Here is a 27,334-nt window from a genome sequence, read left to right on the forward strand (position 1 = left end):
AGAAAAAGCCTATTTAGATGTATATTTTAAACAGGGTTTCATATCACTAGGAAAAAGATATGTTACTGAGTGCATCTTTTTAGTATTTACGGTGATCTCTACAATGTTTAATATCATTCTTCCCATATTTAATTCTGAGAAGTAAGACACACTTTTCCAGCTGTGATCCCTATCTCCAGCTACACTGTGTCACAAGATAGTTTACATCGAGTTATGACTCTCCTTTAGACTCTCTTTCTCTGTTTCACACAGCACAAGGATAAATAATAACCTTGTGTAAGATAAGAAAAATGGTACCAGAAGCAATTATTGTGCCACATACTGAGTTCAATGAATAATGTGATAAAACTCTCCTGGGCAACTTTCCTGATTTCTCACATAGTCTTAAATCTCCACATCAGCATTTGCTACAGGTAAAGGCACTTCAGTCCACTGGCATCTGTAATAAGGATTTGTCAGCATTTCTACTGTCAACCCCAGTTTTAAGGAACGCAATAACTCATATATTTTTATCTGTATTAGACTGGGATTAGGCACAGAATAAACCCAAAACGAAGTTCTGAAAAAGTAAAATATGTTTTAAGGTTAAGGGGATCAAAATATTTTATTTAAATATAATAAAACTTTATACTTTTAAGTGTATAATTTATATGTCCCTCAGCCTTTATCTGAAGCCCTTATCTAAATTGTCTTTTTCATGGGATAACCCTTGAACTATCATTGTCTTCTTGTGATTTCAGAAGATTAGGGATATTAAGATGCAAATTAATTTTCTATGATATGTATAAAATATTCCCTACTATTACAATAGGACTAATAACTAATTGATTTATTTATTCAAATATATATCAAAATCTTATTATGTACGAGCACTTTTTTAGGCTCCAGGTATACAACAATGAAGAACAGAACAAAACAATACCTAAAAATTCCAGCCCTTATGGAGCTTCCAATCTAATGATGAATTTAAGGTTTTTATCTATTTTATAGAATCCTGTATTATTTACATGGCTACTTTGCTTCATTAATTACCAGAGGGAAAATATCACTAGAGAGTACATTTTTGAGAAACATGACTCTGTCTTGTTTTAGAACATTCTGGTGAATATCAGGACCTATGAAACAGTGGCCCTCAAATCATTTATGTGGGAAAACAGAAATGGATATTCAGTTAGACCCAGTCTGGTTTGGAATTTACCCTTATGACCAGAAATCTTTTAAAATTTGTTTGTGGCAACCAGCCGGAACTCCAGTTGTTTATGGGTAACAATATCCTTAACTCTAAAGTATTTATATTTTATGAATTTATAGTTATATTGCTAATGACTCTTAATTTTTCCTTAATGAAGATAAGGTTGACAAAAATTACCTTTTTTAATAGCATTCATATGGGCCAAATGAAAAAGACATATGGTTCCAATAATGACATCATATTAAAGTTATGGAGATTAAAACTTAAAACTGAGCAGTTTATATTTTCCCATGGAATCATTTATTTCTTTCTACTTTCTGAGCCTTATGTACCTACTCTTTGTATCCTATCACTGCCTTCACAGTGAAAGCATTAAATAATAATAACAGAGCAACTAGTTTACAGAGTGTAGAGATCAGGTAGGTGCTACAAAGTTGATTCGAAGTAGAAGGCTAATGAATGGGCAGCATGAAGGGCAGGGGCAAGGATGCTGCTGAAGTTCCTTTGAGGGAGATGAGCCAGCTCCTTACAACTATAGAGTTATACCTTAATATGAGAAAGAAAAAAAAAAAGATCTCAACATCTTGCCCTGGGAAGCTCAAGAGAAGGCAAAGTGAAGAATCATGGTTTCAAAAGGGAGATTAAGGATAAAAGGACATTATCATACACAGCAATACCAAGAAGATGGGTATTTCTTTAACAAATAAGTAATCAACTCACTGTAACTATCTGATTATGACTTATCCCACTGCTCAAACAAGCAATACCCCTGGATAGATTAAGAACACAATGAATGATGTGAACCTGAAAAAAAAAAACCAGCTTATGATAATAAGAATGTTTTCTCAGTACTAATATATGTTTTCAATTGGCATGTTTTGATTTTAATTGGCTACCACCATTCTTGTATGGAATAGTGACCTATAAGTAAAAACGGCAACTCCAATGATGATCAATAAATTACCATGCTTTTCTAAGAGAGTACATTGCAAGTTGTTATATGACGTTTAACAAGATGCATGCAGATATCTACATTTAATAACCTCATGTTAAAATATAAATGTAAAATATTTTTATTGTTCTCCATCCATTCATCCACCCATGTATCCATTCATGCATTCACTAATCAAATATCTTTATGCAAATTTTGTATACAGATTTCCAGAACAGAGGTCAGCAAAATGACTCTTAAAAACCAAATAGTAAATATTTTTGGCTTTGTGGGCAATACATTTGCAACCACTCAACTCTACCATGGTAGAGAAAAAGCAGCTGTAGAAGCAATGAATAAGCTGGCAAAAACTGTCAGTTTTTAGAAATCAATTTTTTAGGAACTCTGGAATCTAATAAAAAACTCACAACAACCAAGGGAATGCTTTATGACAAGAAAAACTACAGAATTTTGGTAAGAGAGGTCTGTGACATATCAATTTACCCTGTTACTACTACCCTCCATTCCCCAACTCTGCAGTAGCCTTGAAGATGGCAGCCTGCATTCCTGATGCAGGTTGTGCATACCATAGGGCTCATTATGGGCCTATTCTCAAAGAACATAGTTCTGTGTTTTCACCTGTGTGATGATTCCGTGAAGGATCAGCTCAAGGATTTGCCTTTGTTTTGCCTACATAGGAGCTTCCCCAGGGCTGAAGTTCCTTCATGGGTGTTTTTTTCATAAGCATTTGAAGGCAAATATGTTAGCCACTATTTCCTGAGCAAGAGAAAACAGCAGGGCCAAGAGATAAACAAGCTAAAATGCCTGGGATAGAAGGGATAGAAGAGGCTCGGAAAAGAGATACTTGGGACAATTAGGGTTATGAAAATCCTCAGCACATATTCAAGGAAATCTAGAAAGCCACATAAGTGTCTATGGCTGGATGTATGCTCAGAAAAGACCTGAGAAGACTCTAAGCATTTACCTCTGGCTGGACTTCAGTCTTTATGCAAGCAGAAAGGGAAGAAGGGAAGAATTGTAAACTGCCTAGCTAAACAATGAGGGAGTGTCTCAATATACAAACAAACTATAAAGATGAAGAGAGGTTTTGTTTTCTGTTATTTTGTTCCAGGAGTTTAAGGAAATCTTTTTTTTTTTTTTGCGGTACGCGGGCCTCTCACTGTTGCAGCCTCTCCTGTTGCGGAGCACAGGCTCCGGATGCACAGGCTCAGTGGCCATGGCTCACGGGCCCAGCCGCTCCGCGGCATATGTGATCTTCCCGGACCAGGGCACGAACCCGTGTCCCCTGCATCAGCAGGCGGACTCTCAACCACTGTGCCACCAGGGAAGCCCCATAAGGAAATCTTAATAAAATCAATAGAAGACCACTAATCTGAAAACCTCACACTTCAGTGGCTCCACATAACAAAGAATACAGACTTTACAAAATTATTTCAGCAAGGTCACTAAGCAAACAACAACCACAATAGACAATAACAACAAATTCTGGGTTGGGGGTAGAATCTGACTTATAGGGTGGCTACATTATAATATTCAAAATGTCCATTTTTCAATAAAAAATTATGAGGTATGGAAAGAAACAAGAATGTACAGCCCATTTACAGGAACTGTCCCTGACAGAAACCAGACATCAGACCTACTAGTAAAAACTTAAATCAACTGTTCTAAATATGATCAAAGTAATAAAACTATATACAGAGAACCAAAACACACCATCAGAAAAAGTCTCACCAAATAGACAACATCAATAAAGAAATAGAAATTATTAAAAAGAAACCAAATAAAAGTTATATAGCAAAAATTACGTAACAGAAATGAAAAATTCACCAGTAGGGTTTAATAGTAGATTTGAGCAGGTGGAAGAAACAATCAGTCAATTATTTTTGACTGAAGATCAGTGAATTGAAATTATTCAGTCTGAAGAGCAGAAAAAAAATAAATGAGGAAAAATGAACAGAGCTTAAAGGATGATGAAACACCATCACGTGGACTAAAAAAATGCGCTATAGTCTTCCCAGGAGGACAGGGAAGAGAAAAAGGGGCAGAAAGTATATTTGAAGAAATAATGGCCAAGTTCCCAAATTTAATAAAAAATATCATATAAGAAACTCAATGAGTTCCAAGAAGAATAAACTAAAAGTAGTCCAGAGGAAGACACATTATAATCAAACTGTAGAAAGACAAAGATAAAGAGAAAATCTTTAAAGCAGTAAGAGAGAAGTCATATACAGAAATATTCAATAAAATGCCAATTCTCATCAGAAATCATGAAAACCAGAATGCAGTGGGTATTTAAAGTGTTAAAAGAAAACATTATCCACCAAGAATTCTACATCTGGCAAAACCTTCCTTCAAAAATGAAGGTGAGGGGCTTCCCTGCTGGTGCAGTGGTTGGGAGTCCGCCTGCCAGTGCAGGGGACACGGGTTCGAGCCCTGGTCCAAGCCCTGGTCCGGGAAGATCCCACATGCCGTGAAGCGGCTAAGCCTGTGCGCCACAACTACTGAGGCTGTGCTCTACAGCCCGCCAGCCACAACTACTGAAGCCCGCACGCCTACAGCCCATGCTCCGCAACAAGAGAAGCCACCACAATAAGAAGCCTGCGCACCATGATGAAGAGTAGCCCCCACTCGCTGCAACTAGAGAAAGTCTGTATGCAGCAACAAAGACCCAATTCAGCCAAAAATAAATAAGTAAATAAATTTATTTTTTTAAAAAAATGAAGGTGAAATTAAGACATTTTCAGGTAAACAAAAGCTAAGGGAGTTTGTTGCCAGTAGACCTGCCATAAAAGAAATGTGAAAGGGCATCATTTAGGTTGCAGTGAAAGGACACCAGAGAGTAAATTGAAGTCATAGGGAAAAATTAAGAACACAGGAAGATATTGCTACACAGGTAAATATAAAAACCCACATTATTTTCATTTCTGATTTGTAATTCCTTTTTTCTCATATATTAGTTAAAAGACAAATGCATGAAACAATAATGATAAATGTATGCTAATAGGTATGCATATATCAAGATGCAGTTGTGACAATAACAATGTAGAGGGGCAGAGCTATACAGAAGTAAAGATTTTGCATACAATTGAAATTAAATTGGTGTTAATTCAAACTATACGGCCATAAATTAAGATGTTAAGCATAAGTTCTATAATAACCACTAAGAAATTAAGCAGAAGGTATACAGTTAAAGAAAACAGAAGGGTATCAAAATAGTATACTACAAAAATCAATTTAAAACGCAAAATAAGGTACCAATGGAGGAACAGAGGAAAAAATAACATATAACACGTACAGAAAACAAATAGCAAAATGGCAGAAGTAAGTCCTTCCTTATCATTAATTACATTAAATATAGATGGATCAAATTCTCTAATTAAAAGGCAATGGATTTAAAACAAAATACAGGGGGCTTCCCTGGTGGCACCGTGGTTGAGAGTCCGCCTGCCGATGCAGGGGACACGGGTTCGTGCCCCAGTCCGGGAAGATCCCACGTGCCATGGAGCGGTTGGGCCCGTGAGCCATGGCTGCTGAGCCTGCATGTCCGGAGCCTGTGCTCCGCAACGGGAGAGGCCGCAACAGTGAGAGGTCCGTGTACCGCAAAAAAAAAAGCAAAATACAGGATCCAACTATATGCTCTCCACAAAAGACTCAGTATAGATCCAAAGACACAAACAGGTTGAAAGTGAAAGGCTGAGAAATATATTCCATGCAAACAGTCACCAAAAGAGTGACCACACTAATATAAAACAAAATGGAGTCTAAGTAAAAAATTGTTACATGAAAGAAAGAACATAGAATATTTATAAAAGGGTCAATCCATAAAGATAATATATCAATTATAATCATATAAGCATCTAAAAACAGGACCCCAAAATATATGAAGTAAAAACTGACAAAACTGAAGGAAGAAATAGATGATTCTATATTAATGGTCGGAAACTTCGACGTCCCAATTTCAACAATGGTTAGAAAAACTAAACAGAAAATCAATGTGGAAATGGGGATTTGAATGAACCAGAAAGAATAGAAAATATGAACAGACTGATTGATTACCAGTGATAAAACTGAATCAGTAAAAGACAGACAAACAAAGTCCAGGACCAGACAATCTCAGAGATAAATTCTACAAAACATTTAAAGAAGAGCTAACACCCATCCTTTTCAAACTATTCCCAAAAACTGAAGAGGAAGGAATGCTTCTTAACTCATTGTATGAGGTCAGCACCACCCTCATACCAAAACCAGATAAAGACACCACAAAACTGAAAATTACAGGCCAATATCACTGGTATACATAGATGCGAAATATTAGCAAACCAAATTCAATAATACATTAAAAGGATCATACACCATGATCAAGTGAGATTATCACAGGGATGCAAGGATGGTTCAATATCCACAGATCAATCAATGTGATACACCACATTAAAAAATCAAGAATAATAATTATACAATCATCTCAACAGATGTAGAAAAAGCTTTTGACAAAATTCAACATCCTTCCAAATTGAAAAGAAATAAGTAAAATTCTCACTTTTTGCAGATGACATGACACTCTACATAGAAAATTCTAGGGACACCACCAAAAAAACTGTTAGAACACATAAACAAATTCAGTAAATATGCAGGATACAAAATCAATATGCAAAAATCGGTCGGTTGCATTTCTACAAATAAGAATAAAGTATTATAAAGAGAAATTAAGAAAACAATCCCATTTACAATTGCATAAAAAGGAATAAAATACCTAGGGATAAATCTAACCAAGGAGGTAAAAGACTTGTACTCAAAAAACTATAAGAAATTGATTGAAGAAATTGAAGCTAGCACAAACAAATGGGAAGGTATACTATGCTCATGGATTGGAAGAATTAATATTGTTAAAATGACTGTACTCCCCAAGGCAATCTATAGATTCAATGCAATCCTTATCATAATATTAAAGGCATTTTTCACTGAATTAGAACAAATAAGTCTAATATTGTATGGAAACACAAAAGATCCCAAACAGGAAAACCAATCTTGAGAAAGAAGGAAAAAACTGGACGTGTCATGGTCCCTGATTTCAAATCATACTACCAAGTTACAGCAGTCAGATGGACAGTATGATCTGGCACAAAAACAGATGCATAGATCAATAGAACAGAATAGATAGCTCAGAAATGAGCCCACACTCATATGATCAATTAATCTATGACAAAGGAGGCAAGAATGTACAATGAGGAAAAGACAGCCTCTTTAGTAAACAATGTTGGGAAAACTGAGCAGCTTCATGCAGAAGAATCAAATTGGACTACTTTCTTACATTATATACAAAAATAAACTAAAAATGAATTAAATATGTAAGTGTAAGACCTGAGACCGTAAAATTCCTAGAGGAAAACATAGGCAGTACATTCTTTGACATCTGTCTTAACAATACTTTTTTGGATATGTCTCCTCAGACAAGGAAAACAAAAGCAAAAATAAACAAATAGGACTATATCCAAGTAAAAAGCTTTTGCACAGCAAAGGAAATCATCAACAAAATGAAAAAGCAGCATACTTAATGGGAGAACATATCTGCAAATGATATATCTGATAAGGGATTAATATCCAACATATGCAAAGTACTCATATAACTCAATCTCAAAAAAAAAACAAACAACACAATTAAAAAATGGGCAGAGGACCTGAATAAATATTTTTCCAAAGAAGACATACAGATGGCCAACAGAAACATGAAAAGATGTTCAACATCACTAATCATCAGGGAAATGCAAGTCAAAACCACAATGAGATACCACTTCACACTTGTCAGAATGGCTATCATCTAAAAGACAACAAATAACAAGTTATGGCAAGGATGTGTGGAAAAGAGATCCCTCAATGCACTTTTGGTGGGATTGTAAATTGGTGCCCCCCCCTATGGAAATCAGTATAGAGGTTCCTCAAAAAACTAAAAATTGAACTGCCATATGATCCAGCAACTCCACTCTGGGTATTTATCCACAGAGAAAAAAACCACTAATTTAAAAAGATATATGTAAACCAATGTTTATTGTAGCATTACTTATAATAGCCTAGATATGGAAGCAATATAAATGTCCATCAACAGATGACTGGATAAGTATTTGGTACACATATATATATATATATATGAATATTACTCAGCCATAAACAAAAAAACCCTGGAAATCTTGCCATTTGCTACATTGATGGATCTAAAATGTACTTTGCTAAGTGAAATAAGTCAGAGAGAGAAAGAAAAATACCATATGATCCCACTTGTATGTGAACAAAACTAATAAACAAACAAAACAAAATGAAAACAGACTCACTGATACAGAGAATAAACGGTGCTTGCCAGAGGACAGGGGGCTGGAGGGTACAATATAGGTGAAGGGAATTTAGAAGTACAAACCTCCAGTTATAAAATAAATAAGCAATGGTGATGTAATATACTGCATAGGGAATATGATCAACAAGATAGATGGTTACTAGAGTTATCCTAGTAGTTATCCTGGTGATCATAATGTATGCAAATTACGTAGTACACCTGAAACTAACATAATACTGTACATCAACTATATTTCAATAAAATAATTTTTATAACTTAGTGAAAAGATAAACAACACAGTTAAAAAATGGCAAATGTTTAGATGGAATTTCTCAAATCCCTTTTTTTACTTTATCCCATTCTCTTCTAAGAGCATGCTTTCTCTTTTCACTTTTAAATGATCATCCAGTAAGTCTGCTTTTATTCTCTTTTCTCCTTGATTATTATCTATAAAATGAATAAACAGGTCATATTAATATCTATCTATTCATTCATTTATTCATCCATTCAACAACCACTTAATAGATGTCCATAATGTTCCAGGCATTGTTCTGTGTCATGAAGATAAGAAGACTAATAAAACATGGTACCTACTCTTAAGGAACATTACAGTCTAGTGACAGAGACACAGAGACAGACAAATAAACAGGTAAGTACAATGCAAAGTCACAGGGAAATAGCATTTGAATTCAGTTCTCAGCCCTGGTTGCACATTAAAGTTAAATTAAATATTATACAATTAAAAGTATAATGCTGATGCCTGTGCTCCACTCCCAGAGATTCTGATGCAGTTTATCTAGGATGCTACCCTGGCATTATTACTTTTAAAAAACTTTCTAGGTGATTGCATTATACACTTGGGTCAGTTTTATGGGTGTGACCTGTGTAGTTGCACAGGACCCAACACTCTGAAGACCTGTGTTAGGTTTAACACTCTGCTGGTGACCTTTTGAAGTTCTAAATAATTTTTTTACAGGAGATCCTCATTTTTCCTTTTCACTGGGGATGGAAGTGATGTAGCTGGTCCTCTATGCAGTCAGCAATGAAAACTACTGCCTTAAAGTGGTCTAGATAGAAATATTCTTAAGAGATAAAATTATTCATGTGGATGCTGAAAAGAATAAACAGCGCTATATGATTTAAGTGAAAAGAGAGTGTGGAGCAAGAAAAATAGGGGGAGATAAGATCATGAGGACCTAAGTTAGGAAGCAGACTTTATTCCTATAAAATTCTGAAATACTATCTAAATATAATCACTGTTGATCATAAGTGCTTGAGTTGATATCCTGCTTAGAATGGCATTCTTTTTCCTAAGATTATTTTTAAGCATCTACCTAAACCAATTTTGATTCAGGAAATGAAGTTGAGGATTTGTCTTTCTATTGGCTTGACCAAAAAGTTCGTTCTGGTTTTTCCATAAGATGGCACGGAAAAATCCGAACGAACTTTCTGGCCAACCCAATACAATCGTCTCCCTTTAGGTAATTTTTTTTTACTATTTAGACACTGGATGAATTTGAATGCATGTTTGGGAGAGAGAAAAGCAAACCAAAAGGAGGAAGATATGATTTGTCAAATGATTGCAACGTGGAGTTTTCAATCATTAGGATTCTGTTTCTTATAATTTAGTAAAACAATTAGAGTTTGGAGACTCTTTGGTCTTAGAAAGGAGGACTCAACATTAGCCATCCACTAACTCTACTTATGTTTCTCCAAAAACAGCTGAAATACACTGATAGAAAACTGGATTAGAATAAAGAACTGATACTACCTGGCTTTCTACTCTCATCACACCCAAAAGTTGATCAAATACTGGCAGTCTCTTCAGTGTGCCTGAATATGCATGTAAAACACGTGCCATGAGAATCATCCATCAATGATCAGTAGTTAGCGGCACGTATCTACTGAAAGTTCTTTTTTATACAATGAATAGTGAGTATAGCTTTCAGCGGTTGCCTTTTGTAATCAATAAAATCAACAAATGTTTATTGAGTATCCATCATTTAAAAGAAAATACCCTGCTTTAGGACTAAGGTGCTTCTCCTAAGCATCTTTTGATCTACTTGAAATTCAGCACTTGCATGGGAAAATGTAAACTAATAATACAAGTTTTCACGTAAGTGCCTAAGAAATAAATTGAATAGAAAAAAGACCATTAGATGCCAGTTAAAGGAAAGTAAAGATGTCCCAAAATGGTCAGATAAATCATCCTAGAGAAAAGGGAATCAGAAAAATGGATTGTAGAATGAGTATAAATTAGATAAATGGGGAGAAGTAAGAGTTGTTCAATGCAAGAGAAATGAAGCGGCACATGGCCTGAAGAAGAGGAATGATGGTTTCTAAGAGGAAGATGTTCATAAACATGTTAGAAAGCCTTAGGGGAAAATATTAAACATGAGCACCATTCATTACTTATTAATTTTTAAATTACTTTATACCCATTAAGATGATCACTTATTGATAATTTTGTGCCAGGAACTATGTTTATATTTTCTAAATTTTTACCTCTAATACAAACTTTTAAGTTGCACATTATTATTATCCTCATTATAAGGTAAGGTAACTTGCCCAAGGTAAATCATCTACCAAGTGGCAGACTCAAGATTTGAACCTAGATTTTCTCACTTCCATTTGTCCCTTCAACCTGCAGAAAAGCCCTTTCTCAGTTAGGTATTAAATTCAGTTACCAAGTGTCAACTAACTGTAGAATCTGTCTGCTCCTCTGCTGAGGGTTAGTGGGGTAGGCAGTTTAAGGATTTGCATATGTAAGTAAATTCTGTCATAAATATCAATGAGGACCTAAAAGTTGTTATGATTTAACCTAAATATAGTGTATTTGTACATAGTGTATTCTTCTGGAAAATTATCCCACAAGTGTCATTTTGAAGAAAACATTCTGCAATTTAAAATATTTGGAAATTCTACATAATTGCATCCCTTTGAGGTATCCATTATACATATGAACTTATGAAAGACTTGGTGATAAAGAAACCTAGTGGATTTGGCTTAACTCAGTATTTCCTTTTTTTTTCTTTTAATTTTATTCTTGGTTGAGTTGGGTCTTAGTTGTGGCATGTGGGATCTTTGTTGTGGCACACGGCTTCTCCCTAGTTGTGGCTCCGGGCTTTTCTCTCTCTAGTTGTGGTGCACAGGCTCCAGAGTGCATGGGCTCTGTAGTTTGTGGCACACGGGCTCTCTAGTTGAGGCGCATGGGCTTAGTTGTCCTGCTGCATGTGGGATCTTAGTTCCCTGACCAGGGATTGAAACTGCGTCCCGTGCATTGGAAGACAGATTCAGTATTTCCTAAAATCTATTAACCAGAGTCATTGTAGGGTGTGCCTGCATTACACACCTATCAGAATTGTGGAGCACACTCGGACATTCTGATGTAATCAAATAATAAACACAATATGCTATTGCTACAGAGCATAGAAATTGCAGGCTGTATTATAAAAGTACTGTTTTGTTCTAAGGTCAGCGAGTATCACATTTGCCAAACAACTGCAAATTTAAAAGTTCAAATGAAGAAATACAAATTTAGATTTTCTTTTTAAGAGCACAAGCCTATGCCAAACATGAAAAAAAAATTATGGCTTTGGCTCTAATTACATTTGAATGCAGTATAAAAAATTCTCCATATAATATGAAATGCTTTCCAAACAGCTATGTGACAAAGGCATTTCTCTTCTATTAGTTCTTAAATGAAGTGGTTAAAAAAACAAACAGGGCTTCCCTGGTGGTGCAGTGGTTGAGAGTCTGCCTGCTGATGCAGGGGACACGGGTTCGTGCCCCAGTCCGGGAAGATCCCACATGCCGCGGAGCGGCTGGGCCCATGAGCCATGGCCGCTGAGCCTGCGTGTCCGGAGCCTGTGCTCTGCAACGGGAGAGGCCACAACAGTGAGAGGCCCGCGTAGCGCAAAAAAACAAAGAAACAAACAAACAACATTCTGTTGGTTTGTTTGACCAATGTGGGTTTCAAACAAGGTGGTGAAAGCAAATTCATGTTATTTCTTTTAATTAATTACTAAATAGAATTAAAGCTAAGAGAGCTCAGAACATAAAATTTATAGGATTCAAGTTAATAGTACTCATTACTGTTTAGGTGTCTAACTAATGGCATAAATGCCTTTTGAGTAGTGGACCTAATAAAATACATTGACTGATAAATGGGTAAGAACCAGGGGAATCATCTGTTATTCTGGATTTCTAGGCAAAAAACAGTCACTTTAGTGATGCCAGGAAAGTAAAACCTGCACGTGCTTCCTGCCATGGAAAGAGGTCTGTACTTTTCTTTCTTGAGTCGCTGTGGTAGGGTTAATTGGAGTCAGGATATAATCTGTCATTATGAGTACCATTTAAATCGCAAATAAAGAGAAGCAATTAGGAATCCATGTCAAGTAATCAAGTGTGGTTTAAAACACAGAGATCAGGACCTGAGAATCAGATATTGATCTGAAAGGGAAGTTAGGCTGTAAGTACCTGCCATAATTCAGGACTTACTGGTCTTGCAGGTCTCATGACTGTCATCCGACACCCACAACTTTCCAGACTCAAAGAATAGTACATTTTTTCACAGACTCTTTATATTCCTGGGAAGCCCTGAATTTATAATTACTTGTCAAGCCAAACAGAATACAGCAGGTTTTAGGACAGAATCAACAGGAGCATCAGGGAAGGAAAGAAATGTTCAGCAGTATAGATTCACTGAAAACACACATGTGTTCTCTAAGTGAACAATATCACCACTATTCATGATGCCAACCACCATCTATTTTGATACCTCCTGATATGATCTCCATTCCAGACCATTATCTCCAGGTATGGAACTACATGTCTAACTGCCAACCAGATCAATATACCATAGGAAAACTAAATGTAATATGTTCAAAATTAAATTTAATTTGTATTAACCCAATTTGCTCTTTCATATCAATTCTGTTTCCAGCCACATTTACCAGAATATAAAAGTGTCCTAATCTCTGACCTCTTCTTAAACTCCAATTTGTAAACTGTTACTATATATCCCCCTTTCTCCACCCTATGTATCTTGGAAGTTGTATTTCCTTCCCCCAACCCTTTGGATAATGCCACAGTTTGGAACTTAACAGCTCTTACTCTTGCAATATTCTCTTGGCTGGTCTCACCCAATCCTAGCTCGTGAACTACATGCAATTCTATCTGCGATGCTAAGAAGGATTTTTTAAAATCTCAATTTGATTATATGGTTCACGTACTTAAAATCCTTCAAAATTGCCCTATTACGAATAGCAGACAGCCGAACTTCCTTCAGGAGGACTACAAAGGCTTTCTTCTCTGCTGTTGCCTGCCTGATCACCCTCAACCACTACTTCTCTCCCACATTGTCTGTGCTCCAACTGTTGTGGACTACTTACAGGTAGTTATTCATATACTCTAAGCACTTTCACATGTCTGTGCCTTTTCCCACAGTCTGAAATATCTGGTATTCCTTCTTCACCTAATAGATTCCTACTCCTAAAGCAAATAGAGCTCAAGATTTTGTGAAAAGCGGGCACTGGCATCCCCTCTCCTAATTCCTTACCAAAGAAGTTCTGAAGCGCTGGGCAAATATAAAAATTCCCAAGAGTAAAAAGTAAGAGTAACAAAGTCTTGCTGAAACTTGTGGGCATGGAATTCAGATATGTACAGAAAATCGTGTGTGGAAGATAATTGGTAGGTTGTAGGCAATGTGTAAAAACACTGGGGCAAGAGCATGAACACGTCATCAAAAAGGGCTTCATTCTACTTGAGAGATAAAACATGTTATGGACAACTCTTAAGAAATAAGTTGTATAAGCAGAGTGAAAAGAGAGGACTGGCTGTTGGTGATGACTTCCATTTAAAAAAGAAGAATGGGCTCTTAGAATGGAAAACTGCAGATCCAAAATTCAGTCTATTTTCTTGTTTAGATGTAGGTGGCACAACTGTCCCACCACTGCGATAGTACGTTGCTGTTGGCAGGGTAGGGTGTCAAGTTGACCTACTCATCTGGCTGGGATTCATGACCTTTTTTTTTTTTTTTTTTAATTCCTGAAAATATACAGTTATAAGGCAATTGATGAGGAAACTTCACTATCTTTTTGAAAGAATTGACACTAAATGTAAGGCCACAGGAAACCAAAAAGCCTGGTCTCCTAAAGCTAGCTGAAAAAATGTTTTATTCTTTTCCCCATCAGAATTTCTTGCTCAGAGGTCCATACTCTGTACCAACCAGAAAACTAGGTAGATTCTCCAACACATTTCTGGTAAACTACCCACCTCCCTTGCCCTGACCCTGGCAGAAAAGTTAAGGAGAAACTGAATCGACGTGACCCTGGATTCACCATGCGAAAATCTAGAGAACTAAATTACAGTTTGTATCAGTCAAAATTAAGTTCTCCAGCCTGTTTTTCCTTCTTCATTAAGAATGCTAGCAGCCAGGATATGTCACCTGAACTATGGGCTGTAGGATTCCTTTCAGAAATTATGCAACACAGAGAATAGATACATAGATACAAGTATTTATTAGACCATCTAGATGGAAAGCCACAGCCCTCCCAAAACAGTCCACTGTTATCTGAATTTCAAAGCTTGATGTCATTTGAGAGATAAAGGTTCTGCATAACTCCAAAGCACTCTGCTAATAACCATTAAGCTGTACTATGTATTTTTTATTTTAAAAGTATCTTCAAAGCACTTTTCAGAGAAAAACTCAGCCTTATATAAATTTATCATTAAATTATTTAAAACAAAATAAATAGAGCACTTAAGTAAAAAGAAGCTGGAAGACGGAAAACCCAAAACACAAGGAAAGCAGGAGATAAATAATAAGGAAATAGAAGAAAAAGAGGTGAAGTAGAAAATAGGAAAGAAGAAAATACCTTGTTATGCATCAATGCACCATTTAAAATTGACTCAGAAAGAAGTAATAAAATGAATAGGTCAGTAACCATAAAAGAAATTTTATCAGTTATTAAAAAAATATTTCCAGAAAAAAATCTAAATACTGTGGAGTTTTTATTTTTGCCCTAATATAAAACAAATAACCTAATGATACATAGACTGCTTTAGAGCATAGCAAATGCTGTGGAACCAGTTCCCTTCTTTTTAAATGAAGTTAGCATTACACTGACATAAAAAGCTAACAAAATGGTGAAATACTGAAATTAAGGAGCAGTTACTATCAAATATACCTAAAAACAATATAGCAAACACACAAAGCATAGCAGTCCATTGAAATATTTTTCAACCATAATCAATAATAGTTTATCTCTGGAATGCAACTATTTTTAATATTTAGAAATTGATTAACACAGTCATCAGAAAAACAATTACAACTGGAAAAGTTAATAATAATCTCCATAGATGACCAATGTATTCAATAATAATTAGTGCCCAATCTTGAAAAATAATTAATTGGAAAACTAGGAATAAAAAGTCTTCTTGAGAACACATCTATTATTGTAGTCAATAAAGAAAATACTATCAAAACAAGGAAAACAGGCTCAGAGATTGAAGTTCTCACCAAATACAAATAAAAATAAAACACATAAAAGCAATTAAAATTAGTAAAGGCAGAGGTGAAACTACAGCTCTGCATAACAAGCATGATTAAATATCTAAACTACCAAAGACAATTACTTGTAAATCTCTTAAATGTAGGAATATTTCTATAAAGTGACTCAAGGGAAACATTCAAAAATAAATTACTTTCCTATATTTATATTATAAAAAACATAAAATCACTTTGCCTGAACTCATAAGTAGGGCCCACTAATGTTGTTTTAAAAGATAATCAGATACTCCAGTAAAGATGTTAAAAAAAAAAGTAATCAGCAATCTGCCCTCAGAAGCTCTATTTGATGGATATTCTACTGAAATTATGGTATATGGTCTCCTTTGAACTTTAGCTTATACTATCACTGTTTTCATTGTTTTTGCATTGTTTTTTTCCTGAATCTTCATTGAGAATTTTATTGGAAAGTTAAGAAGGAGCATATCTTTTACAGTATTAACGAGAATAACTCCTATTATGGATATCTAGTGAATACTTTGATTACAGATTTGCAGACAATTCTAATTGTTAGCACTGTACAGCCAATACCAGAATAAATTAAAATGAGTACCAGTACTGAAAGAGCAGATTTAAGATGAAAAATAGAGTGCAAGTTTAAACAGAAAATGAGGCTCTTAATGAAGGGGACTTTTATGTTTTGTTCCTTCAGCTTCTGTTTTTCTTTAGATCTGACTTGGGAACATCGTAAGTAGCTTTTCTAAAGTAACAGTTCAGCTCTCGTCGCCTGCTTCACAGCTGTTATAGGGGCTCCAGACCATCTGCCAACTGAGGAGTCAAGCCTTGGTCAAACATCTCCAAGCAGAATGAACCAATATTCTCATGTCCTAACTTTTAAACAGTTCGCATTTTTTTCCTCTGAAAATGGTTGGTTGTTCTTATGTTTATCCTAAATTGCTTCAAAAATATATAGTATTGTTTATTATTTAAGAAAATTTCATGGAAACATTTATTATGTTGGTAAGAAATAATAGAGTTTTAGAGCTTAAGTCTTTTTTTTTTTTTTGGCGGTACGCGGGCCTCTCACTGTTGTGGTCTCTCCCGTTGCGGAGCACAGGCTCCGGACGCGCAGGCTCAGCGGCCATGGCTCACGGGCCCAGCCGCTCCGCGGCATGTGGGATCCTCCCGGACTGGGGCAAGAACCTGTGTCCCCTGCATCGGCAGGCGGACTCTCAACCACTGCACCACCAGGGAAGCCCCTTAATTCTTAATTAGCCAACTTTTGGTTAATAAGTATGAAAGAAATTGTGAATCTCATAATTGGAAGATGATTAAAAAAATTTTTATATCTATCAGTTTTATACAAAATATGTATTTAAGTGCTAATTTAGTTGATTATGTTTTATAAATTCTTTCAAAATAAATTCAGAAGATTGCTACATTATACATAAATTATTCATTTTAAGGTGTGTGTATTAATTTAAAATGCTATTTTTAAACCTGATAAGATTTAATGAGAATCCAGTATCATTAATATTTGTAAAGTTTATTGACTACTTGGTTTTATAACTTCTTATATTACCCAAGGCCTGTAGACAATTTCACTTTTAATAATATCACCACTGGTCTAAACTACATCTTAGTCATTCTAAAATAATCTTGTTATTTTTTTCTTAGCTCAATTAAGGAAATGTCATGAATGTATGTAGTACACTTTGATCTTAAAAATGGAAAGGGATCATATATTTAAGGGAATTAGTTAACAATAAACTTAACTACTATTTCATTACATTTTAATGATTCAGATTACCCTAAATGTAGTTGGAAAAATACATAGAAACCTAACTGCACAGTCCAAAAACAATGTTCCATTCATTTGGAACATGAATTTGTCAGGAAATGACCAATAAGAACAATAAGCAATAGATAAGCATAAATAATAATAACACAGTTGAATGTCATTACTCTATAGACAGGACAGTATTATTCATTTCTTTTTTCAGCCTCTGCCATTCCAACTGTTATGGTTTTACTGCTGTAGAGCTGAGAAATCTTTCCATTGTCTGAGCCCTGGTCTTTAAATTTCTTTCTAATCACCATGGCTCTTGGAGTCTGAACTCTGCCATCCCTAATTAACATTCATGTCAGAAGCCTATGGTGCGCTACAGATTATCACAATTGGAAGTGAGAATACCAGGAGGGCAAAGTGAAAAACCTAGCAGCTACCATCAGAACAACTTAATGTTTTCAACAAGAGGCAATACTAAAGATGACTGGCTTGTTAGGATCAAAAAGTACTGACAAGAGTCTCCATGTGAGCTCATATATTGTTCTCTTGCCTAGAAAACAAACCTCATTTTGACATCTCAAGACATTAAAAAGGCACTTTCACATGAACAGTCTGGATAGAAAATGAATAACTATAATAATCTGTGGCTTATGTTTTAAAGAAACAACAAAATAGTGTAGCAGGTATACAGAGCATGCCTATTAAGGTAGAATATTTTACCTAAATAATTTGTAATAAACTATGTTTATTATTTATTGATACTTTTAGCTTTTTTCAAAATTCAAGGGCATTCTGAGAATATCTACAAAAATTACTTTCTTTTGTTTTGCAAGTCTACTAAGCAAAGGCATCCTTTTTAATGCCTGATTCTCACATATCACACACACATGTACATCCCTTTAATACACTACTTAGCTGCTGCAAACTGTGTTTACCTCCTTTCAGAAGAATAACTTCAGAGAATGTACATAATGTACAAAAAAATCTAACTCTTTATTGGCCCTAATTATCATTCTAAGAAGAGTTTTTGTTTTCACTCTATACCTATAGAAAATCTGCTGGGATTTGGGAAACTGAGAAGAATGTCTTTCTCCCTGAAATGGAGTATTTAATCACCTGAAATTGTAGTGAATCCTATAGAAATAATGACTGCATAATAGGTTGAAATTAGCTTTCAAGAAAAAAGGGATAGAATTCTGCTAGTTGTGCTCGTTCACCAACATTTCAGGAAAGATACTTACTGATGTCAAGGCAATAAGGGTTTAAAGGACAGTTTGGCTTAACGATTATCATTCATATTTTAGTAAAAACTGGTATGCTATTTAATTCCTCCACTTGACTGAATTATCAGTTTAGATTGGAGATATTGGTTGTTACTGTCTTTCTTCTGATATTTGTATTTTGGCCATTAAATATTTCATTAGCTTAATTCCCAAGTGAAAGAAGGAAGAGGGAAAAAAATAAAAGCTGAACCTCCAATCAATCAAATGTGCCATTTCACTGCTTTTCCAGTAAAAGGTTTGATGGGAAGAGAGACTGTACCTATTAGCTAATCTCCAAACTGCATTTCATTTCTGAATCTAATTTATTATCCCCTTACATGGATAATCAAGATTTGACTAAACAAAATTATTGCCAACATCTCCATTCAGATACGACCAAATAGAACTCATTATCCCCCCTCCCAACATCTTTATCATGCTCTGTGGCAACGCTAATGCCCTGCCTCTTAGGCTTTTAACCTTGAAGTCCTCGTCCACCTTTCTCAGTTGTTTTTGCCCCACATGTAATCCATTCCCAAGAAATCTCATACACGATTGTTCAATGTTGCCATGTCTTTCCTCTTGCCTCTGGGTAGATGTCTCTTAAATCAGACTCTGTAAAGCCTCCATTCAGAAGTACCCAAGAACAAACCATACCTCCCTGTTCAAAATGTTGCTTGGGGGCTTCCCTGGTGGCGCAGTGGTTGAGAGTCTGCCTGCCGATGCAGGGGACACGGGTTCGTGCCCCGGTCCGGGAAGATCCCACATGCCGCGGAGCGGCTGGGCCCGTGAGCCATGGCCGCTGAACCTGCGCGTCCGGAGCCTGTGCTCGGCAACGGGAGAGGCCGCAACAGTGAGAGGCCCGCGTACCGCCAAAAAAAAAAAAAAAAAATGTTGCTTGGGGCTTCCCTGGTGGTGCAGTGGTTGAGAGTCCGCCTGCCGATGCAGGGGACACGGGTTCGTGCCCCGGTCTGGGAAGATCCCACATGCCACGGAGCGACTAGGCCCGTGAGCCATGGCCACTGAGCCTGCGCGTCCGGAGCCTGTGCTCCGCAACGGGAGAAGCTACAACAGTGAGAGGCCCGCGTACCGCAAAAAAAAAAAAAAAAAAAAAAAAATGTTGCTTGACTTACTTCTTTGTTAAACTCTCTAAGAACAATCCATCCTTTCTTTCTTTTTGGTATCTGAATTTTGAATGTGAAATTTAAAGAGACTGGGGTATTCACTCTGGCTTGAGTGAATAGAAAAGCACTGGAGCTGTAAAGCAGAGACTAGCACACCATTGTGAAGCAATTATACCCCAATAAAGATGTTAAAAAAAAAAAAGAAAAGCACTGTAACCATAAACAGAGCTTAGAAATATAGGAGAAACAGATATTTTAAGGTCGGAATTGTAGAAGGAGGTTTGAATCATGTTGAGTTTGATCCTCGACATGCAGGTAGATATATATCCTATGAGCAGCTGCAAATTTACATCTGAGTCTCAGATCAAAGGCATAGTTAAAATTTAGATTACACAATTTTACACGGTACTATTGTGATTACATCTTTGAAAATGAGAAAGCTAAAGCAAAATTATCTCATTTCCATGTAGTTTGCTGTGGTTAAGCTGAACCAAAAATTCATATTTCTCCAATCATTCTTCTAGAACTTAAAATATATTGCTAATAATAAAATAATCTTCAAAAAATTATGGTGTTGACAATAGTGTTGGCAATGAAAAAGAATATAACAACAAAATGAAAATACTTAAGGGTTTTTATTATGGTAGCATTTTAAAATTAGATTTAATAAAGATGGAGGAAGGAAGCAGGTGTGTGTGTATGTGTATGTGCGATTATGTGGTAAAAAATTAGGTTCTGGTCACTTACAGAGCCTCTAAAGATTGGGACCCTAAGGTTTAAAAAATTATGCCTAATTTCACATTAAAACAAACAGCTTTCTTTCTCTATGATACCACCACCAATAGTTTTATGTTGATCTAGCTAATCTGGAGGTCTAGGAGAATATGAGAATTTATTTGAAATAAAACACATCAAGCTATTAGAGCCAGAATGAAAAGAAGAAATGCAGGGCAAGCGTGATCCCTGAAACAGGAGGAAAAAACATGGTGAGAAAAGGTTTGGTTGCCTTTGAATAAGCTGGTTGCAGGGATGGGGTACGAGCAGCCTGAGTTTGAATGAGGCACCCATTTCATATTAACATGTATAAGTAGTACATGTATAAGTACTACTTACACACGTATACCTACTGTATCTCCCTTAAATTATTTTGATATTACTAGCTCCACAACACATGTTTAAAATTGCTTAGAAATTGTATAGAGATCGATAAGAATGAAAAACCTTTTTTCTTTGTGAAGCTGCATTATTTGGGTTTCCAAGCCCGAATGCTAGTAACTCTCTAAGAACTATGTGCTTGACTGTCACTCTGTGACAATGGAAAGAGAAGAATCAGAGGGAAAACCCTATTGCAGGGTTTCCTATTCTAGGAAGGCCTAGAAATCTTTTTTTTTTTTTTTAACATCTTTATTGGAGTATAATTGCTTTACAATGGTGTGTTAGTTTCTGCTTTATAACAAAGTGAATCAGCTATACATATACATATGTTCCCGTATCGCTTCCCTCTTGCGTCTCCCTCCCTCCCACCCTCCCTATCTTACCCCTCCAGGTGGTCACAAAGCACCGAGCTGATCTCCCTGTGCTATGCGGCTGCTTCCCACTAGCTATCTATTTTACGTTTGGTAGTGTATATATGTCCATGCCTCTCTCCTGCTTTGTCCCAGCTTACCCTTCTCCCTCCCCATATCCTCTGCTTTTGTTGATATTATGGAAGAAGTTGCAGAACCATTTAGGGGATGATTTGGTCACTTCTCTCTTTTGTACTGTAATTCCTTCCACTGTCCTTGGGAGTTGGCTCCCAGATAAGCCTCCTGTATCTGTGGGCTGCAACAATAAAGCCTAACAAGCCTAAGCAAGTAAACTGAGTACTGAAATACACAACCTTCCAGGAAGTGCTAAGAAAATAAAAACTAAGACTAAGCTGCAGATGCAAGCACATTTGTTCAATTCATTGAGCAACCGGGAAGAAAGAGCCTCCTTAAGAGTAAGTGACTTTTCTGAAACAGTCACCAAATTTAGTCATTTGCATGCTAAAGTGCTACTAGTCGTTAAGGGAAAGAACATGTACAGTAGCATTTAGTGCTAGTAATCTTTTGATGGACAAAAATCAATTATTATACAGGAGCCGCACAGTGGGGAACACTCAACGTATTTAGACAGGCTTGAAAACCAAGAACACAGGGAAAATAGGCATTCCTTCTATGAACTTAAATAAATATTCAGCCACCTGATACTGCCCCTAGCTAGTGTATCCACAGTAGTAAGGACAACAGGATGAGGCTGATAAACTGAAAATAGAGCACACATTATTCTCAAAAGCTCTCTATGTCTCATTCAGAAAGAGTATTCTTGTTATTATTTTTGGTGATTAGAAATTTATATTTTAACAATTGTTATGCAATAAACAAAATCATCATATATGAAAACACAGTTCTAAGGTTGATATCTGTAACTCCAATAATAATGATAAACACAAGAAGCAAGGGAATTTTAACCACTGAATCTGAAATTCAAAAGCCAGAGTGGTAATATGAGGAATATGAAAGAGAGGGCATGAGTAGGCTGCAGTTTTAGGTCTAGACCTGCAGGTGAGGCTACATAATTTCCAAATTGTATGACATCATTTAAGTCAAAACTAACAAAATAAATATTTAAAAAATTGTTTAGAGCTTCTAAAATGAACTCATTCCATGATATGACTACTGATACCTACTACGCCCATACAGTGTATTGGGCGTAGGTTGTATTGTTGAAGAGGAGCAAAAAACATTAGTAAACAAGATGCTTAATCTCAATTCCAAAGAGAAAAAGTGAGACAGGCCCCGTTACTCTTTTGATTGCCCAGAAAAATCTGCGATTATGGTTTAAAGAAGCTGAAAGAAAACTGAGCGCTAAATTAGGAGAGGGGAGAAACAAGAGGCCCGAGGCATCCAAGCAAGAGTAGCCTAAATCTTGGCCCCTGAGGAAATGTCTAGATGTCTGGGGACACACCTGTAACGGCATCACAGTGCTCTAGCATATGTGGGATTTCTGGATGAGAAGCACTGCTTTAGGTGAACAATTCTCAATCAAGATGCTATTCTGGTCATAAACTATAGTTGTTAGACTTTTCCATCCTGGGCCACTAGAGACTTCACTTTACAGTATTGGTTGCTCAAGTTGGACACACAGATTGGTTGAAAGCCCACGTCTCTACTTTCTAGCTCTGTGACCATGAGCAGGTTACTTAGGCAATCTGCATACCAGCTTTCCCACCTGTAAAAGAGTATGGATAATGGTATCTACCTCAAAAGGTTATTATGACAATTAAATGAGTAAATCTATGAGTAGTGCTTTGAACAATATCTAGCACATAGCAGACATACCAAAAATGTGTATTATTTTTTTTAATGAACCATATTCATGTAACCTTATTTAGTGAAGCCGAGAAGCAGATAAAAGCACCAGCCTCAGTTACCATGGTCTTCTTTCAATTTTGCAAATTTTTCAAGATCTTTCCCCTGCTTTAGGGCCCTTGCATATGCTGTTCTCTCTGCTGAGAATATTCCTTCCCCCTCTCTTTACCTTGATAATTTCTTTTCAAACTTCAACTCTCTATCCTTCGGCAGTGAGACCTAACCTGGCCCATCCTTCCACTCCTGATCCCTGGTGTAACTCTGGATCATTCTGTAAAAGGCATCACACACTTTATCTTTCTCTTATATCTTAATCACAAGGTGTGGTGTGTGGTACGTGTGTGTGTGTGTGTGTGTGTGTGTGTGTGTGTGTGTGTGTGTGTGTGTGTGTAGTTCTCCTTATGAATCCTACCATTTTCTAAGCTCCATAAAGGCAGAGACCGTGTCTATTTTCTCCATCAAATATAGTGGTTTGGGGCTTCCCTGGTGGCACAGTGGTTGAGAGTCTGCCTGCCAATGCGGGACACAGGTTCGTGCCCCAGTCCAGGAAGATCCCACATGCCACGGAGCGGCTGGGCCCGTGAACCATGGCCGCTGAGCCTGCATGTCCGGAGCCCGTGCTCCGCAACGGGAGAGGCCACAACAGTGAGAGGCCCGCGTACCGCAAAAAAAAAAAAAGAACAAAAAAATATATATAGTGGTTATCACAAAGCCTGACATATCATCATCACTAAGTACCTATTTGTTAAATACAAAAAGAATGAATTAAAAAAATAAATAAATAAAATTCAAGAGAAATGGAGCTGATTATGATAAGCATACTGATGATGCCAAATTCTAGAAAACCTCACTGGCTCTTTTTAAGACACAAAATAAAAATGTCAAACAAGAAGCATTAAGTGAACTTCTCTCTGTGGAGATATCATTATTCACAACATAGGCAGAATCTCCTCTGAGATTTTCCAAGAGAGAAAAGGACAAAATAATCATAACATAAATCAAATGATCATACTTCCTTATAAAATATAAATTAAGTATCTATAAATTATATCAAGCTGGCTTATATAAATAATGTAAATAATCTCTTCAAATCTTTTCCTGATTGTGGATACTCTGTGATCAGAGTATTCAGAAAAAGAAGTTTTTCAACTAAGTGATATAAAAACAAATAACGTACCTTTCTTTTTAACAAAAATCACAACCTCTTTGAAACTAATACAGTGACATAGTCTACAATATAAGTAACCTATTCATTAAAATGTAAGCTTAGAGTATGTTCCAGAGTTGATCTTACATCTTGGTTATATGGAACAATGATCTGAGGAATAGTTCTCAATCATCATTACAGGTCAGAATTACCTGTGGAACTTAAAAAAATGAATATGTCCTACAGTTAAAGGTAGCAATAATTTTTTAAAAGCTTTATGCCTGGCTCTGATATGAAGCTAAGATTAAATACCACTTGTTTATGAATAGATATAAAATTGTTTATTATTGAGAAAAATATTTGGATACTTTTTATAAAATAACTCTGAGTAATTAAGCAATACTGAGAAATTGTATGGGTAGTTTTAATCACCTGCTTTGTCTGGACAAGAAGTTTGCAGTAAGCTGCGCACTTGAAAATATTTAAATACAGCCATTTAAAAGTTGCTTATCCCCCTAATTTTCTGCTTAATTAAATATTGTTTATTTTATTTAATTTGACAAATATTTATTGAGTGCCTCCTATGCCCAAGTCACTCTTCTCTGACACTAAGAGATCTAAAAAGTGTAAAATTTGATTATTGGACTTGTACAGATCCATGCCAAATAGAGACCCAGATATATACAAAATTTCTAAAATAAAAAAAATGCATGGTAAGTGCTATGATAGAGTATTATGATACATGAAATGTACACTCCTCTGCCCACCCCAAACATAATGCAACTAAATGAAAAGATCAAAGAGTTTCACAGAGAGCATGTCATCTGAGATGGGTCTGGAAGGATGAAAATTTTTCACAGGGGATCATAAAGAAGTGAGCAAAGATTTGGAGCCATAAAATAAGTGATGCATTTGAGAGTTTGGCTGGATCAGGAAGAACATAGAAAGGAGAATGGGGGCTGGTTGCTGAAGACGACAGATGTCCCTTGCCCAGCACTCTTTACTCTGTGAGCATTGTAGAGGCACATGTGGTGTAAAAACAGGAGGCTTAGTCAGATCCTAATTCTCCAAGGAATGGTCGGTGATGTTTGGAGGAATATTGCACACATGAAATAATTTAAGAATAATATAGTATTCATTCTAAATAATATAAACTACTGACAAGTTCTATATTTCAGAAATGGAGAGAACCATATTGCAAACAAAGGGAACGGGGCTAACACAATCACAGTAACAGGCTAACTGATTACCCCAGTTCAGTTAAAATGCAGGATTCCTGAAGGGAATAATGGGAAATGACAATAGAAAGGTGGGAGAAGACAAGACTGTAGAAAGCTCTGAATGTCAGAGTCAAAACTTGGGGGCCTTTTTAATGGTCAATATGGATTCACTAAAGACTTGTAAGCAGAGAAGCAGGAAACGACAGAGTTAGATCTTCACAGTGGAGAGTGAAGTGCATTGCAATGGGAGAAGGTTGTCAGCAGGAGGGATAGTTACATAGTTACTGTAATTGTCCCAGCAGCAGGTTATGAGATCCAGGATATACTGGCAGATAAAGGATATATTAGTGCCCTGTGAGGACATTCCATCTGAGGACGAGGGCTGGTGGATTGGTGGGTTTGGGAGTTATCTTTGAAAAGAGGAGGAGATATAAAATTAAGTTAAAGGGACCAGAGAAGTTTGGATATGATGGAGCAAGTATTTACTGAGGTTCTTAGCAAGGGAGTAATTAAAAATCCTCATGAACTTCCATCACTGTCATTTCATGATTACAAGGTTTGCTTCATTATCAAGAGACTTTAACACAAGACGTTTTGTTTTGACATGCCTAGAGATCTGACATCCTTTGTTGTTACTATAAGGACAAGATTATGAATTCTTCCTGGCTTGATTTGCCACCATAAATCAAATTTAGAAATTATATAAATGCTAAAATTGTGTGGAGGTTTGTTCTGGACAATAATCTTACATTCCTATTGATTACCTGGGGAATCTTAAGAACTAGTACTGATAAATTTATTCTGTAGGTAAAAGTACTCACTAATTCATCAGCCCCTTGCTTGTCCTAAAATTAAGATTCCCATTTGCAAATGGCATGGTAGGCATACGTAAACATTACTGTGTGATCTAATTAAAATATATAATTATAAGAGGGGTAAAAATATCCAGCTTATCAGTATTAATTTAATTCTATTGGTGATGAAAATATTTCTGGCTTAAAACAGCACTTGTCATTTGATTTCATTAGGAAGATTAGTAAAGTAAAAGTGAATTTGCCATGATGAAAACAATTAAATTGAAATCAACGTTAAAATATAATTATATTAGAAAAAGTCCCGAAAAATAAATGGTATGCCCTCTGAAATATATCTGCAGGAGTTGAAAGCAGAAGCAAAGTTCACATGCAGCTCCTCACATAAGTATATTTATACAGCTGCATGTCCGTGTACTTTTCAAATCTTAACATTGACAATTTTTCAACAGCAACTAATTTTGTAGAAACATAAAGATTTCCAGTAATACATGAAGCTGTATTATTAATCAACATAAGCAGCCCAAACTTTAATATAATTTATATCATTAAAAGCTAACAAAATAAAACTGTGACTAAATTAACATTGACTCATCTGTTATACAGTAATTG

At 36.1% G+C, this 27,334-nt stretch overlaps 1 protein-coding gene across 4 annotated transcripts in view; it reads right to left on the bottom strand.

The window, feature by feature from the left end:
• GRIK2 (glutamate ionotropic receptor kainate type subunit 2) overlaps positions 1-27,334 on the bottom strand; it is a 661,376-nt gene that overhangs the window by 198,411 nt on the left and 435,631 nt on the right. The gene's annotated exons all lie outside the window — the stretch shown is intronic.

This window comes from Orcinus orca, chromosome 12 (assembly GCF_937001465.1).
Source record: "Orcinus orca chromosome 12, mOrcOrc1.1, whole genome shotgun sequence".
NCBI lineage: Eukaryota > Metazoa > Chordata > Mammalia > Artiodactyla > Delphinidae > Orcinus > Orcinus orca.